This window comes from Balaenoptera physalus (assembly GCF_965194825.1).
Source record: "Balaenoptera physalus genome assembly, chromosome: 7".
Lineage (NCBI taxonomy): Eukaryota > Metazoa > Chordata > Mammalia > Artiodactyla > Balaenopteridae > Balaenoptera > Balaenoptera physalus.
Window position 1 is genome coordinate 21,385,738 of NC_138886.1, and position 18,576 is coordinate 21,404,313.

Below are 18,576 nucleotides of genomic sequence, written 5' to 3' on the forward strand. Positions count from 1 at the left end.
TTATTCTTGGACCTATGGGTGGGTAGGCATTGTTTATGTGGGGAGTTGTGTTCCTAGAAGTCACTGCATATGTCAAACTGCCCCAAGTGGAGACTATACACTATATGCAAATCCCGATAGGTTTAAAGCAGGACTTTGGAGTAAGATTTCATAACTGAGGGAGCACTGAGGTTTGTAGTTGATTAAGCACAATTGCAGACTGCATTACAGAGATTTTGAGTTATTGTTACTTTGGGGCCTTTGTCGACCCCTCAACCCCGGCAACACACACACGCACACACACAAGGTTTTTGCTGCTCTTGTTCTTTCTAGCAAACTGATTTACCACTTCTAATTTTAATTTCTAAAGAATGGTATTTTTTTTTTTGGTGTGTCCCTCTACCCCATCTTATTTCCTCTGTTGATTTCAGCTCTTTTTTCAGTATTGATCGATCGTTTCCCACCCCTATTCCCATGTATACATAGTCAACAAGATGTAATGGTGGCACTGATATTAGTGTTGAGGGATTAACATATCTCTGAAGGAGAGGACTGTGTGGTGTGGGAAGATTTGAGAAGGGTCTAATAACAATGCTGTTGAAATAAAAGGTGGATGGATCCAACCAAGAATATGTAAAAACTCAAAGCCAAATCATGGGCAGTAAAAATGGACAGCAGGCATTGGGTTTTTTTCATATGCTTACAACCACTTATAAATTATTGGCTTTAGGACTTCCCTGGTGGTCCAGTGGTTGAGAATCTCCCTTGCAATTCAGGGGATGCAAGTTCGATCCCTGGTTGGGGAACTACGATCCCACATGCCATGGGGCAACTAAGCCTGCACACCACAACTAAAGAGCCTGCATGCTGCAACTACAGAGCCCATGCACTCTGGAGCCTGCACACACAATTAGAGAGCCCATGCACCGCAACTACTGAGCCTATGTGCTCTGAAACCTGTGCGCCACAACTAGAGACAAACCTGCATGCCGAAACGAAGAGCACTCGTGCCACGATGAAAGACCCTGTGTGCCACAATGAAGACCTGATGCAGCCAAAACTAAATAAATAAATATTTAATTAAAATAAATAAGTAAATAAATTCTTAGTTTTGGTGAGCCCACACCTGAAGGAGGTCCAATTTAGTAACCAGCTGCAATTTGTGCCACAAGTTGGAATATAAGGAGAGAGTGTAACTGAGAGAACTGCTCTTTTGCAGTGGGGGAGAGGGGGTAAAATACATAACATAAAATTTACTATCTTAACTCTTTTTAAGTGTGCAGTTCATTGGCATTAAGTACATTCACACTGTTGTGCTACCATCACTACCATCCATCCACAGAGAGCTCTTTTATGATGCTACGGAAAAGTGAGACGCTTTCCATCATAAAGATGTAGTGTGGTGCTGTCCAGAACTTTCTGTAATGATGGAAATGTGTCTCCCTCCCACTCTCCCTATCTGACCCGTCTAAGTGGTCACAAGGTACCGAGCTGACCTCCCTGTGCTTTACAGCTGCTTCCTACTAGCTATCTATTTTACATTTGGTAGTGTATATATGTCAATGCTACTCTCTCATTTCGTCCAGCTTATCCTTCCCCCTCCCTGTGTCCTCAAGTCCATTCTCTATGTCTGTGTCATTATTCCTGTCCTGCCCCTAGGTTCATCAGAACCTTTTTTTTTTTTTTTTAGATTCCACATATTTGTGTTAGTATATGATATTTGTTTTTCTCTTCTTGATTTCACTCTGTATGACAGATTCTAGGTCCATTCACCTCACTACAAATAACTCAATTTTGTTTCTTTTTATGGTTGAGTAATATTCCATTATATGTATGTGCCACACCTTCTTTATCCATTCATCTGTCAATGGACATAGGTTGCTTCCATGTCCTGGCTATTGTAGAGTACTTCAATGAACACTGTGGTACATGACTCTTTTTGAATTATGGTTTTCTCAGGGTATATGCCCAGTAGTGGGATTGCTGGGTTGTATGGTAGTTCTATTTTTAGTTTTTTAAGGAACCTCCAAACTGCTCTCCATAGTGGCTGTATCAGTTTACATTCCCACCAACAGTGCAAGAGGGTTCCCTTTTCTCCCCACCCTCTCCAGCATTTATTGTTTGTAGATTTTTTGATGATGGCATTCTGACTGGTGTGAGGTGATACCTCATTGTAGTTTTGATTTGCATTTCTCTAATGATTAGTGATGCTGAGCATCCTTTCATGTGTTTGTTGGAAAATCTGTATATCTTTTCTGGAGAAATGTCTACTTAGGTCTTCTGCCCATTTTTGGATTGGGTTGTTTGTTTTTTTGATATTGAGCTGCATGAGCTGCTTGTTTATTTTGGAGATTAATCCTTTGTCAGTTGCTTCGTTTGCAAATATTTTCTCCCATTCTGAGGGTTGTCTTTTCGTCTTGTTTATGGTTTCCTTTACTGTGCAAAAGCTTTTAAGTTTCAATAGGTTCCATGTGTTTATTTTTATCTCCATTTCTCTAGAAGGTGGGTCAAAAAGGATCTAGCTGTGATTTATGTCATAGAGTGTTCTGCCTATGTTTTTCTCTAAGAGTTTTATAGTGTCTGGCCTTACATTTAGGTCTTTAGTCCATTTTGAGTTTATTTTTGTGTATGGTGTTAGGAAGTGTTCTAATTTCATTCTTCTATACATAGCTGTACAGTTTTCCCAGCACCACTTACTGAAGAGGCTGTCTTTTCTCCATTGTATATTCTTGCCTCCTTTATCAAAAATAAGGTAACCATATGTGTGTGGGTTTATCTCTGGGCTTTCTATCCTGTTCCATTGATCTATATTTCTGTTTTTGTGCCAGTACCATACTGTCTTGATTACTGTAGCTTTGTAGTATAGTCTGAAGTCCAGGAGCCTGATGCCTCCAGCTCCGTTTTCTTTCTCAAGATTGCTTTGGCTATTCAGGGTCCTTTGTGTTTCCATACAAATTGTAAAATTTTTTGTTCTAGTTCTGTGAAAAATGCCATTGGTAGTTGGATAGGGATTGCACTGAATCTGTAGATTGCTTTGGGTAGTATAGTCATTTTCACAGTGTTGATTCTTCCAATCTGAGAACATGGTATACCTCTCCATCTGTTTGTATCGTCTACAATTTCTTTCATCAGTGTCTTAGTTTTCTGCATACAGGTATTTTGTCTCCTTAGATAGGTTTAATCCCTAGGTATTTTATTCTTTTTGCTGCAGTGGTAAATGGGAGTGTTTCTTTAGGTAAATGGGAGTGTTTCTTTAATTTCTCTTTCAGATTTTTCATCATTAGTGTATAGGAATGCAAGAGATTTCTATGCATTAATTTTGTATCCTGCTACTCTATTCTGTTGATTTGAGTCTTCTCCCGTTTTTTTCTTGATGAGTCTGGCTAATGGTTTATCAATTTTATCTTCTCAAAGAACCAGCTTTTAGTTTTATTGATCTTTGCTATTGTTTCCTTTATTCCTTTTTCATTTATTTCTGATCTGATCTTTATGATTTCCCTCCGTCTGCTAACTGTGGGGGTTTTTTGTTCTTTCTCTAATTGCTTTAGGTGTAAGGTTAGGTTGTTTGAGATGTTTCTGGTTTGCTGAGGTAGGATTGTATTGCTGTAAACTTCTCTCTTAAATCTGCTTTTGCTGTCTCCATTTGGTTTTGGCTCGTCGTGTTTGTCATTTGTTTCTAGGTATTTTTTGGTTTCCTCTTTGATTTCTTCAGTGATCTCTTGGTTACTGAGTAACACAGTGTTTAGCCTCCATGTGTTTGTACTTTTTACAGTTTTTTTTTGTGTAATTGGTATCTAGTCTTATAGCTTTGTGGTCGGAAAAGATACTTGATACGATTTCAATTTTCTTAAATTTACTGCGGCTCGATTTGTGACCCAAAATATGATCTATCCTGGAGAATGTTCCATGAGCACTTGAGAAGAAAGTGTATTCTCTTGTTTTTGGATGTAATGTCTTGTAATTATCAATTAAGTGCATCTTGTTTAATGTGTCATTTAAAGCTTGTTTCCTTATTTATTTTCATTTTGAATGACCTGTCCATTGGTGAAAGTGGGGTGTTAACGTCCCCTACTATTATTGTGTTACTGTCAATTTCCCCTTTTACGGCTGTTAGCATTTGCCTTATGTATTGAGGAGCTCCGATGTTAGGTTCATAAATATTTACAATTGTTGTATCTTCTTCTTGGATTGATCCCTTCATCAATATGTAGTGTCCTTCTCTGTCTCTTGTAATAGTCTTTATTTTAAAGTCTGTTTTGTCTCATACGAGAATTGCTACTCCAGCTTTCTTTTGATTTCCATTTGCATGGAATACCTTTTTCCATCCCCTCACTTTCAGTCTGTATGTGTCCCTAGGTCTGAAGTGGCTCTCTTGTAGACAGCATATATATACAGGTCTTGTTTTGTATCCATTTACCCAGTCTGTGTCTTTTGGTTGCAGCATTTAATCCATTTACATGTAAGGTAATTATCAATATGTATGTTCCTATTACCATTTTATTAATTGCTTGGGGTTTGTTATTGTAGGTGTTTTCCTTCCCTTGTGTTTCCTGCCTAGAGAAGTTTCTTTAGCATTTGCTGTAAAGCTAGTTTGGTGGTTCTGAATTCTCTTAACTTTTGCTTGTCTGTAAAGGTTTTAACTTCTCCGTCAAATCTGAATGAGATCCTTGTTGGGTAGAGTAATCTTGGTTGTAGGATTTTCCCTTCATCACTTTAAATATGTTCTGCCACTCCCTTCTGGCTTGCAGAGTTTCTGCTGAACGATCAGCTGTTAACCTTATGGGTATGCCCTTGTATGTTTATTTGTTGCTTTTACCTTGCTGCTTTTAATAATTTTTCTTTGTATTTAATTTTTGATAGTTTGATTAATATGCGTCTTGGCGTGTTTATCCTTGGATTTATCCTGTATGGGACTCTCTGTGCTTCCTGGACTTGACTATTTCCTTTCCCACGTTAAGGAAGTTTTCAACTATAATCTCTTCAAATACTTTCCCACACCCTTTCTTTTTCTTTTTTTCTTCTGGGATCTCTATAATTCGAACGTTGGTGCATTTAATGTTGTCCCAGAGGTCTCTGAGACTGTCCTCAATTCTTTTCATTCTTTTTTATTCTGCTCTGAGGCAGTTATTTCCACTATTTTATCTTCCAGTTCACTTACCTGTTCTTCTGCCCCAGTTATTCTATTGATTCCTTCTACAGAATTTTTAACTTCATTTATTGTGTTGTTCATCATTGTTTGTTTGCTCTTTAGTTCTTCTCGGTCCTTGTTAAACGTTTCTTGTATTTTCTCCATTGTATTTCCAAGATTTGGGATCATCTTTACTCTCATTATTCTGAATTCTTTTTCAGGTAGACTGCTTATTTCCTCTTCTTTTGTTTGGTCTGGTGCATTTTTACATTGCTCCTGCGTCTGTAACATATTTTTTTGTTGTTTCTTTTTTTTTTTTTTTTGATGGGTGGTGCCATATTCCTATCTTACTGCTTGTTTGGCCTGAGACGTCCAGCACTGGAGTTTGCAGGCAGTTGGATAGCGCTGGGTCTTGGTGCTGAGATGAGAACCTTCAGGAGGCCTCACTTCAATTGATATTCCCTGGGGTCTGAAGTTCTCTGTTAGTCTAGTTGTTTGGTCAAAGGCTGTTTTAAACAGGGTTTGGGTAAATCAGTGAATCTGATGAATATGTTAGTTGGGTAGATGAATCCTTCCTTGCATTAGTTGTGCAAAACCAGTCTAAAATTGCAAAACTAAAAAAAAGTTTTTTAAACTTCTTTAAAAAAAAGTTAAGAGAATTTTGGGGGGAGTGAAAAAAATCTTGAAAATGTTTCTATATCTGCTTGGATTCATCCAGATGCCAGAAAAGGACTCCTTTGGCAAATTTCCAAAAGCAACTGAAATGCTACCTAAAACTTAAAACTACATTTGGGATGTATTTTCTCTAAAAATGATTAAAATCTTAAGTTTCGTCCAGGAGTTAAACTTTAGTTATAGAGAAATTCATTAATGTAGAGTTTCTTGTTTTCTCAAGATGCCAGATAAATGAAGAATATTACTGAATTGTAATTGTCATGAATGTTAACAATCTGAGTAAATCATAAAAGAATTAAACTCTCTGCAACAAATATATATGGGCTTATCACTATATTATAAAGCAGATAAACTACAAAAGCTATTAATCAAATTACTGCATACCTTACTTTTTTTTTTTTAACCTACACAGATATCTGTCCCCCTTGATCAATAGGAAAAAAATAGTTTCCAACATAATAACAAAAAATCATTCTAGGAATAAATAAGGACTTCTAAGCAAGCAGGATAGAATCAAAAGCTTAGTTCTGGACTCTCCTCGTATCTATTCATAAAAACAGATGGAGCAGACCAAGAAATAGACTCACACATATGCTCAACTAACTTTTTACAAAGGTGCAAAAGAAATTCAATGGAGGAAGGATAGCCTTTTCAACAAATGGTGCTGGAGTAACTGGACATCCACAGGCAAAAATGAACCTCAACTTAAACCTCATATCTTAAATAAAAACTAACACAAATTGGATCAGAGACTTAACTGTAAAACAATAAACTAAACTAAACAAAAACTGGTATAAAACAAAATACAAGGAAATCGCTGGGATCTGGGGCTAGGCAAAGAGTTCCTAGACTTGAAACCAAAAGCAAGATCCATAATAGGAAAAATTGGTAAAATTAAAATGAAAAATTTTTGCTCTGTGAAAGCACATGTGAAGAGGATTAAAAGACATCTATAGACTAGAAGAAAGCATTTACAAACCAAATCTCTGACAAACGACTAGTATCTAGAATAAAGAACTGTGAAAACAGTAAAACAAGCCAACAAAAAAATTCAATTAGAAAATGGACAAAAGACATAAACAGACATTTCACTGAAAAGGATATACAGATGGCAAATAAGCACATGAAAAGATGTATAACATTAGCCATTAGCCAAAACCACAATATTACTAAACACACATCAGAATGGCTAAAATAAGAAACAGTGACGGGCTTCCTGGGTGGCGCAGTGGTTAAGAATCCACCTGCCAATGCAGGGGACATGGGTTCGAGCCCTGGTCCGGGAAGATCCCATGTGCCGCAGAGCAACTCAGCCCGTGCACGACAACGGCTGAGCCTGCGCTCTAGAGCCCGCGAGCCACAACTACTGAGCCCACGTGCTGCAACTACTGAAGCCCGCGCGCCTAGAGCCTGTGCTCCGCAACAAGAGAAGTCACCGCAGTGAGAAGCCCGCGCACCGCAACTAAGAGTAGCCCCCGCTCACCGCAACTAGAGAAAGCCCGCGTGCAGCAACGAAGAACCAAAGCAACCAAAAATAAATAAATTAAAAAAAAAAAAAAAAGCAGCAGCCAACCCACAGCTGCAGCCAGTTTAAAAAAAAAAAGAAAGAAACAGGGACAACATCAAATGCTAACAAGGATGTGGAGAAACTAGATCACTTATATATTGCTGGTGGGAATATAAAATGGCACAGTCACTCTGGAAAAGTTTGGCAGTTACTTAAAAAATTAAACATGTAATTACCATATGATATAGCAATTACATTCCTGGGTATGTTTCCCAGAAAAAATTAAAAGTTATGTTCATAACATCTTTATTTGTAAAGGCCAAGAAATGGAATCAACCTAGATGTCCTTCAGCAGATGAAGGCTTAAATAAAGTATGATAAATCCATGTACTACTACACAGGAATAAAAAGGAACAAACTACTGATACATGCAACAACCTGGATGTATCTCCAGGGAACTATGCTTAGTGGAAAAAGGCAATCCCAAAAGGTTACATACTGTATGATTCCATTTATATAACATTTTTTTAAATGACAAAGTTCCAGAAATGGAAGACCTCGTAATGGTTGTCAGGGGTTAGGGAAGGGGTGGCAGGGTGGGAGAATGGAGGGGCTGGTAGAAACAAGTATATACACAGATGATAAAACTGTACTGAACCTAATACACACACATATGAGTAAAAGTAAAATTGGAAATCTGAATAAAAGTGGACAATTGTACAGATGCCAATGTATTCATTTGCTAGGGCTACCATAACAAAATAAATACCACAGACTAGGTGACTTAAACAACAGAAATTAATTTTCTCAGTTCTGAAGGCTAGAAATCCAAGATGAAGGTGTTGGCAAATCCGGTTTCTTCTGATGCCTCTCTCCTTGGCTTCCAGATAGCCACCTTCACACTGTGTCCTCACATGGTCTCTCCTCTGTACACACATCCCTGGTGTCTCTTTTTGTGTCCAAATTTCCTCTTACAAGGACACCTGTCAGAATTGATCATGGCCACCCCAACAGCCTCATTTTAACTTAAGCACCTCGTTAAATGCCCTAGCTCCAAATACGGTCACATTCTGAAGCACTAGGGGATCAAGGATTCAACATATGAACCAGGGGGAATGCAATTCAGCCCATAACAGTCAACAGCCTAGTTGTGATATTATAAGTATAGTTTTACAAAATGTTAACCATCAGGGGAAACAGCAAAGTATGCAAAGAATCTATTATTTCTTACAATTGCAAGTGAATCTACAAGTATATGGGATGGCAGGGGTGGGGGCAGATAAAATAACTAGGATAACAAAAGGTAAGATCAACAGAATTAGGTGATGAAGTAGCCCCATGAACCCGAGATGAGCAGGCAGAAGCTAAAACACTCACATAAACAGGACTCGCAGGATCAAAAACTGGGCAGGTGAGGAGAGAAAAAAAGAGAAGTTCTGATAATTATATAAACTGGAACAAGAAATTACCAACAATTACCCTCAAAAAGAAAGGATCCCATTTAAGTGAAACTGGATGAGAGAAGAGTAAAGCTTCTCAGGCTTCTAGAGAAGACTACAAGAGCATGGGGACCTACTAAGAGGCCTTAGAAAGAAAACTGTTGGGGGACTTCCCTGGTGATCCAGTGGTTAAGACTTGGCACTTTCACTGCCGTGGGCCTGGGCTGGATCCCTGGTCGGGGAACTAAGATCCCACAAGCTGTGCAGCGCGGCCAGAAAATTTTTTTAAATTAAAATAATAAAAATTTTAAAAAAGGGGACTTCCCTGGTGGTGCAATGGTTAAGAATCTGCCTGCCACTGCAGGGGACACGGGTTCCATCCCTGATCCAGGAAGATCCCACATGCCACAGAGCAACTGTGTGCCCGTGTGCCACAACTACTGAGCCCGTGCACCTAGAGCCCGTGCTCCGCAACGAGAAGCCACCACAAGGAGAAGCCTGAGCAGCACAACTAGAGAAAGCCTTTGCGTAGCAATGAAGACCCAACGCAGCCAAAAAAAGAAAAAAATTTAAAAAAAGAAAACTGTTGGGATTAAAATCTAAATCAAACAAAGAGGCATCACTAAGGATAAAGGATAAAGATACCAAAAGGAGGCCAATCTCAGAGAATATCACAGCAGAGACTAGATAAAGAGAACATATTTATTCCTGTATGTTGAAATATAATATACAATTAGAAAAGGGCAGAAATAATAAGTGAACAAGCCGCTCATATTTCACCATTTCACAAACAGAAGACATTTATGTAACCAGCAACCAAATCAAGAAACAGAATATTACCCGCACTCCAGAAGCCTCCACTTTTCTCCTTTCTAGTCACTAATCCCTCAACGGATCAAGCTTGCTAATGCCCATTGGCCAAAGTAAGTTATGTGGCCAAAATTAGACTCACTGTGGAAAGAGACAACACAAGGTTGTAGACACCAGGAGATGTGATTTATTTGGGGTCATCAATGTAACACCCTACCACATATTATACTGATGGTCATTTGGGCACACTTCAGTTTGGGGCCATTACAAACAGTACTACGAACATTCTTGTACATTTATTTGGTAAGCATTTATCTTCAAATGGAATTACTGAGCTATAGGATATGCATATGCACAGCTTTAGTAGATACTGCCAAACAACCTTCCAAATTGCTTGTATCCATTTATATTTCTACACCAATTTACACTTCCAACAGCAGTGCATGAGAATTCCAATTACTCTACATTCTCACCAACACTTGGTATTTTTCATTTATGTCATTTAGCCATTCTAGTGGGTAAGTATTGGTATCTCACTTTGATTTTGAATGGCCATATTTTTAAATACTTCACATAAGAAACCAAGGAGAAAATTTCAAACCTTGAAACTAAGAAAACTACCTTGGTCCACTTCCACCCCCATCACAGAAACCTCCTGAAGTACAGGTAAATCCCTCTAATTTATACATGAATAAGAGAAAAGAATACAATATAATCCTATGAAAAGTACTGTGAGAAAAAGATGAAAAAGAACCAAATTACATACCAGTAGTCAATGAAGGAACATCACAAAAATATGGCCATAAAACAGATGAAAACTGTAACGTAATATTTCAATATGAATTGAAAGAAGTTAAGGAAATGATAGGATGCTATTAAAGAAAGCATACATCAGAAATAGAAAAGCTAAAAAAAAATGACAATGGCCAAATAACAAGACCATTTAAAAAGAGAAATGACAGAGTTCAGTATGGAATACGAAAGGAAAAAAAAATTCAAAAGGAAGACAAAACTAGAAGGAACACTAGGCTTAATAGATAGACACCATGGAAAGTACATTAAAGAGACTAAAAGAGAAAAAGAAAAAAATACAGCAAATATAAAAAATAAAATAAAAAGAATTTGAATAAAGTATAGACATAAAAGATAAGCAAAGACGATTCAACATATATGTAACAGAAGACCTCAAGGAAGAAAATAAAAATAATGGAAAAGAATAATATAACTGATGAAAATATTTTTTAAAAACATTTGAGCCAACATAATAAAACATCCATTGTGTATCTGGAAAAATTAACAGAGAACAGCCAACACTTAAGACGTATTCTAGTAAAATTATTTGCCTTTAAAGATGAAGGGAGACTTCCCTGGTGGGTGGTCCAGTGGTTAAGACTCCGTGCTCCCAATGCAGGAGGCCTGGGTTCGATCCCTGATCAGGGAAATAAGATCCCACATACTGCAAGTAAGCCCACGTACCACAACTAGAGAAGCCCCACACGCCGCAACGAAGAGCCCATGCGCTACAACAAAGACCCAGCACAGCCAAAATAAAAAAAAATTTAAAAAAAAAAGGGGGGGAATGTCCTTTGGGAATCTAGGAAAAAAGATAAAGACACTTAAAAAAGAAAGAAAATCATATTGGTATTAGACTCTAACAACACTTTTTATCAGAATACAACATAGTAGGACTCAGCAAACTATGGCTTATGTACCAAACCTAGCCCACTGTCCAGTTCTGTAAATAAAGTTTTACTGGAACACAGTCATGCTTGTTCATTTATATATTCTCTATGGCTGCTTTTGCACTGACATGGCACAGTTAAATAATTGTGACAGTGACCTATGGCCCACAAAGCCTAAAATAATTACTATTTGGCCTTTTAAAGAAAAGGTTTGTCAAATCTTAAAACAGAATAACATATTTAAGATACTTGAGGAAAGGGGAATTCTCCAGTGGTCCAGTGGTTAAGACTCTGCGCTTCCACTGCAGGGTGCGCAGGTTTGATCACTGGTCTGGGAACTAAGATCCCGAATGCAGCGCAGCCATATATAAATAAATAAATAAATAAATAAATAAATAAATAAATAAATAAATAAATAAATAAAATTACTTTAAAAAAAAGAGAGATGCAAACATTAAAAGAAAAAAAAAAAAGGTATTTGAGGGAAGAAAATGCAGGCTAAGTAATTATATTCAGCCAAACTGCCCTTCAAGTTTAAAAGCCACAGATGAACAGTTTTAAATATGAAAGACAGAAGATATTTCTCACACAAGCTATTTATGAGGATTCATTGAGCTTCAGACTATCAAATGATGATTATAGAAGCCTTAGCACAAGGACTTATGTTGTAAACTGAATATATTCAACTGTAGAACTAAAACCAATGATGGGCAAAGGTGACAGAGTAGTTTGTGACTTGTATGGGGTGAACAGACAGAACTGAGAAATCTTGGGGAGCAGGAACTGACTGGTCTAGGCACTTGATTATGCATGGAAGAGAGGACTGAGAATAAGGGAGGCGTCACAGATAACTCCTAAATTTCTGGACTGGGAAAATGGATGGAGATAGTACCACTCACTAAGCTAGGGAACACAAGAAAAGACACAGATGTGAAGAGAAAGATAAATCAAGTTTTGGGCATGCTGAATGTGAAGTGTTTGTGGCATATCAAATGACTGTGTCCAGTTGCTTGTTGTATACATCTGGATTTCAGCAGAGAGGCCCTGAGTGGATATCAGATTCAAGAGACATCAGCCAAGGAAGGTGTGAACTGATCAGAATGGCGTGTAATTTACCGTGCAAGGAGCAAGGCCAATATCTGAAAAAGAGCACCAAAAGAAACATGTCCTTAGAATTCACAAGAAAACAGCATCAGCAGTTTCACTAAATTTGGCTACATTGAGATTCTCCTGCATTTGAAACCAATGATTAAGAATTTTCTACTTTAAACTATTCAAAATAAAGTATTTAAAAATAATGAATATGAAGAGTGAATAAAAACAAAATAAAGCCTTTAACTCCCCACTTTAATTATTTTTAATGGCATACGAAGTTGATCATACTGCTGTCTACTGGACCTTGCACTCAAGTGAAAAAATGCCAAGAGAATAATAAAAAAGGTATAAAAGATGAAAACCACTATAAAATTACACATATGACGTGAAGTAAGTATGTATGTATGTATGTATGTATGTATGTATGAAAGACAATGGTGGAGGAATAGACTGTATTATCAGCTGAACTGTGTTCCCTCCAAATTCATACACTGAAGTCCTAACCCCCAGTACTTCAGAATGAGACTGTATTTGGAGACTGGGCCTTTAAAGAGGTAATTAAGGTAAATGAGGTCATTTGGGTGAATCCTAAGGATATGGACTGATGTCCTTACAGGAAGAGAGGAGATTAGGTCACAGAGGGGCACATAGGAAGGACCATGTGAAGATACCTAAGGAAAACAACCATATACAAGCCAAGGAGAGAGGCCTTAGAAGAATCCAACCCTGCCAACATCTGATAGCTTCCAGAACTGTAAAAATTAAGTAAATTTTTGTTGTAGAAGCCGCCCAGTCTGTCGTACTTTGTTTCAGCAGCCCTTGAAAATGAATACAGGCTAGAGAGAGAAAGTAGTCCTAGTTGGGTAAGAGTCCACAGATATTGATAATATTCCAGCAAGTATGAAGCCTTGTAACAGAAAAGTAGAGCTTTTGCTATGTGGTGATTATGGCTTATACGCAACAATAAAATTTTTTAAACAGTAAGTATTTACAAGGGAAAACAGGGAAGATATTGACAAGGGAAAAGTGAAGGGACACAATATTGGCAAGTAGAAAAGGACAAAAGAGGTTAAAGTAGTGTCAGTTTTGAGAAAAATCAAGAAGAGAGAAATCCAACCAAGATATATCCTATTCCTGACATTTTAATGAACTAAAAAAGTAAATAAAATAACCCAAAAACAATTCAGCCAAGGAAGGGAGAGTAATGGAGGCAACTTTGGATAATTCTCTAGAACACAAAAGAATTTTTAAAAAAAATTTCAGCTAATGTAATCCTTGATAATTAACAAATAAAAAAAAGTTTTCAGGCATCAAATGAAAAGATATTTGCAATGGGTATTAATGGAATTCTTTGAAATTTATTTTTGTGTTTTTTGTTTTTTAACAAACAGGTAATAATTACTAGCAGTTGCACTACTTCTTGCCCTGCATCCAGAGCTACAGAGGCCCAAGAGGAAGTATGGTGGAGGGGAAAGCAATTCTCCAACTTGAAGACCTGCTCCCTCGTGCCAGGCCGGTCAACATTCAGGCAGATCAGAGGGGGAAAAAAGCTGGAAGAAAAATGCACCATTTTGTGGTAAGACTTTCAATGTTTTAAAAAGTTTCTTAAATAATTTAATGTCTTCTTCAAGTTTTTTAAACTTACGTTTCACATAAAGTTGCACAATTTATCTTTTGAGACATCTTTTGATGCTACTTTTCTTTCAGTACAAAAGGTCCAATTACTGATGTCCTAGACCACATCCCTTTGCTTTCTATATTACTTTAAGTGTGATAAAGTGTTTCTGAAATACATCTTCTTTGTCACTAGAGACACTGGTTTTACCAATATGCAATACTCAAAAAGCTCCCCAACGGTTTAAGTGTGAGACTTTGCAAAACAAACATGAATACTGCTGCATAATTTGCCTTTCTCCAGAAAAGGGTATTACACTTTGTTGACACTGCATACAAAATAAAATGCAAAAATTTGCATTTTCAGTACTTTTGGTTTCTTGACCTTTATTTGAATTTGAGACTAAGCTTTACCAAACAACAGAATTTACACTGTAACTAGCCAACCACAGTCCTCATTATGGAATCTGTGCAGTGCATTTGTTACCTAGGAAACAGAAGAGAGCACAGGCAGAGTGCAATTTCAGTATAGCAAAAGAATTCTCCAATCATGCTGGTAAATAAAGTCCATAAATCAACTAATCAGAAGCAAAGTCAAGAAGTACCATGGAAGAGTTAAGCTCTATGGAAACTTTTTTCAAGGCAAAAAAGAAACCTGTGGGGTTTCTTCAGGCAACTATGTAGGTCTCTTCACTAAATATTATGAGCAGGTTTCTTTACAAACACAAACTGTCAAAAAATAAACTGTTCAAAATAAATGGCTTCTCTCCAATCTTCAGCTTCTCTATTTTTGACAGTATTTAAGAGAAAAAGCTTCTTCAGAGCCAGCCTCATACATCTGGTAGCAGAATATTAGTCCAAGAATGAATTCTGCATTTTCGGCAAGCAGCAAGGGTATGTACTACTCTTAAACAACGCAGGACGATAAAGGCTGGAATGAGAGGTCACTGTCCGCACCTCTCACAGTCAGGCCTACTTTCCCAAGCTACAAAAAACTTCAGGAAAAAGAACTTGAAAGGCACAGATCTTTTATAAAGAATAAAACTGTTAACTTTTCAGCTTTCCCCCTGGTTATTACTAATGATAATACTAGTCATTTGAGGGTTCCAAACATAAAGTGAACATTTTAAGTGTCTTTTAATGGTACCACACTAATAACTAACAAACAGGAAAAGACTAGAAAAGTCTATGGATTTTAAAGCCTATCAAATTTAACCGTGGAAAGCTTAGTGTTGTTAAAACAAAAAACAAAAACTGGTAAATATCAGATTCTACTGCTCAGCTATTGATACATTTAAAACCCAACTTTACGCAAATTCAAAATTTCTGGAAGCATTTGTCATAGTATCAAAAGCAGCAGAAAAAAATTTCAACCATGAGATGTGAAAAATAATTTACATGCCTTCCTAAACACCAACATACCAGACGAAAAATCAAATGAAAATATGAAGGAGTCTCTGGAATGCTTCTGATTAACTAAAATAGTACCGTTAATTATAGAAAAACAAAACACAAAACAAAAAAATTAATATCTACATATCACAGTCAACAAACAAAAACAAAACAAAAAAACCAGGTGTTATCTTTTAGCCAGCCTAAGTAAACACACCATGCCCATCCCAGAAAACTGTCAGACACAGCTACAACTTTGCCAAGCAATTCTCAATGCAGGCCACACTCTTATTAATGTTTAGTTTACACAGTGACTCCGTTAAACCTTAATGCTACAACTGACAGCCATGTAAGCAAACACATAAACATGCAATTCAATTTGTTAGCTTATCTGTTTTCATACTGGGAAGAGCTGATGAAGAGTCTGTATCTAAAGAGCTGAAACTCTGGAAGTGTTTTAGAACTCTATTCCACCATTCATGATAAAGTCTGAACAAATTTCAACACTTAGCCTCTTTGGGCCATCCTTATTAGAAAAGGAAGCGGTATCTTGCCCAAGGGCCCACGAGCGCCTGACACTGAGCTCTGTGCAGAGTTTAAATTCATTTATCTAATCTAGAACAGAAGTCAAAACAGGAACTAATCAAAGAGGCTGGCATGACCTTTGTTAGATGTAGCCTCTTCTAAGTTTTAAGTAAAGTGTACAAAAATGTACACTCCAGGCATTTACAAAATAAGGCATGAAATAATATTAATCTGTTAATGTAAAACTAGGACAAGAATCTAGGATACATTTTTCTCCTAGAAAAAGACCACTATTTTAGGCATACTAAACTGTCTCCTCTTTATAATGACAAAAATCAGTTTGCCTAGTTAACACTATATTAAATTGTATATTGTTTTCTGACAAATTTCTACATGTTACTTGACAAAAATTTAAATAGCAAATATTTTTTCCACCATAATAATTTTCCTTCATGTTTGGATGATAATACTTCTATTTTTTAAGAAAGACTACATTTCCTACATATAGCTGTACATATAACTGCGTGTCCCCAAAACTGTGTTTTCTTTTCTGATCTCCTTGGTAACCATCAGATTTAAGTTTGTCAATACGGATTCTCAAACAATAAGCAAAAAAAAAAAAGTCTCCAGAAATGAGCAGTAGATAGAGGTGAATGCAAAGATATAAATCCACAACTGCGTTAAAAATCTGAATCTGGAAGGGCTTCCCTGGTGGTGCAGTGGTTAAGAATCCGCCTGCCAATGCAGGGGACACGGGTTCAAGCCCTGGTCCGGGAAGATCCCACATGCCACAAAGCAACTAAGCCCGTGCCCCACAACTACTGAACCTGTGCTCTAGAGCCCGCGTGCCACAACTACTGAAGCCCACGCGCCTAGAGCCCAAGCTCTGCAACGAGAAGCCACTGCAATGAGAAGCTCGCCCACCACAACGAAGAGTAGCCCCCCCCCCGCAAGTAGAGAAAGCCCGCGCAACGAAGACCCAATGCAGCCAAAAACAAATTAAGAAAAAAAAAAATCCCATTAAAAAAAACTGAATCTGGAAAATTAATTTTCTGGGTGCTTATGCAACTTCATTTATTATCTGAGTATCTACAAATACATAGCAATTGTTCATAAAAAACTTAGATAAATAATACACATCAGAAATATCACTTACAGTACTTTTCAAAAGTTATATCCACCATATACAACCCAGTTGTTGGGTTATAAACAGAGAATACATAAATACATATAATAAAATAGGGAAAGCACAATCACAGGGAGAAATGATCAGTTCTAACGTTCATGTTCTCCCCATATGTCGTGAAAGATCTCATATCTTAAACCAGCAAAAATAAAGGTTTTAGCCTGGACAGAAAGTTAGAGAATTGTTTATCACACTCCAGTCTAACCTCCACTGTGGAAGTGACTTGCTTGTGAACTGTTTATTTAATAAGTAGAAGATTCTGTCATGTTAAACCTAAGGAGTCTGGGAAATAACAAAACTTTACCTCCAAAAGTTATACATATATGTAACAATCACAGCCATATTCATCTTTTATTTCTTGCCTTTAAGTCCCTATCTGAAAGAAAGAAAGAAAGAAAGAAAGAAGGAAAGAAAGAAAGAAAGAGAAAGAAAGCCATCAGAATACTAAAAAACACTCTTTGATTTTAGTCAGCCCAACCTTCTCCTAGCGAGGGAAATCTATTTCTCGATGTATTTGATAACAAACACAAATCACTGTGCGCAGCCTCAGACGGGGTGGGGGGGCGGAAGAGCCCTTCGGAGAAAGCCCTCCTCCGTCAGAAACAATAAATAAGGGACCCAAGCGATGCACACTCCTTTACACACGCCCCAAACGCACCTTGGCGTGCCTCGCGGGAGGGAAACAAGTCTGGCAAAGCCCCGAAACACCTCTCTCCCTCTCTCTCCATAACCTCCTCAAGACTTGAAAACTAAGAGAGCACATCTTTTCTTTCCCCTTTCCCGCCCTCCTTCCCACCTCCAACAAATCCCAGAGAGGGAGCGGGCGAGCCAGACCCAGGCATCGCGCCCGCTGCCGCGGCGGCGACAGGAGACGCTGGGCGGCGGGCCGGCCCCAGAGAGACAGCCCAGAGCCGCGACCGCCGCTCGCTCGGCCGCCGGGGGTTTCTACCCCCTCACGCCCCCGAGGCCGTCGCCGGCGACGTCCGGCCGCCCGGCTCTCAGTCCTGACTCTCGGCCTCCTCGCGCCCCCCGCCCCGCAAGCCCAGAGGAACAAAAGGAGGGTTCAGCCGGGTCACTGCTAGGCCGCCGAGTGGGGGGGAAGCGGCGCGGACGCCAGTGCGACCGCCCCCCACACAAAGGGGCTCCCGGCCCCGGGCGCAGAGTCGGCGCGCTCGTCCCCGCCCCGCGCGCGGGCTCTCACCCACCTGCAGGTGTCTGTGCGTCTGTCCATAGGAACGCGGGCAGCGAGGGGGCCTGTAGGAGCCCGGCAGCAAGGGCTGGAGGGGGCGGGATGGAGGGGAGGGAGGGAGCGCGGCCACAGGGCCGGGGAGCGAAGGTAAGTAGAACGGGAAGGCGCCGGACGGGCGACGGACTGAGGGGCTGAGGGCGGGGGCGCCAGCCTGCCTCCGCCGACCGGCGCGCGCCGCTCCGTGCGCCTCGGGCTCCGCTCGCCCGACTCCGAGCGCGGCGGGCAGGCGGGGGGCGGGGCGCGGGCGGGGCGCGGGCGGGGCGGGGCCGGCGAGCGGGGCGGGGGCTCGGACCCC

The 18,576-nt window shown here is 39.1% G+C and overlaps 1 protein-coding gene across 9 annotated transcripts in view; it reads right to left on the bottom strand.

Moving 5' to 3' along the window:
- Nucleotides 1–18,359, bottom strand: part of KIAA1958 — a 225,388-nt gene extending 207,029 nt beyond the window's left edge. For 6 of the 9 annotated variants that reach the window (XM_082469160.1, XM_082469159.1, XM_082469163.1 and 3 more), the window contains exon 1: nucleotides 18,238–18,359. The gene's annotated coding sequence lies outside the window, so the exon portion shown is untranslated. Of the gene's footprint in view, nucleotides 1–12,336; nucleotides 13,866–17,336; nucleotides 17,409–18,237 lie in introns of all 9 variants that reach the window. The other 3 variants (XM_082469156.1, XM_082469158.1, XM_082469157.1) reach the window with 3 other exon arrangements.
- Between the last annotated feature and the right edge of the window lie 217 nt (nucleotides 18,360–18,576).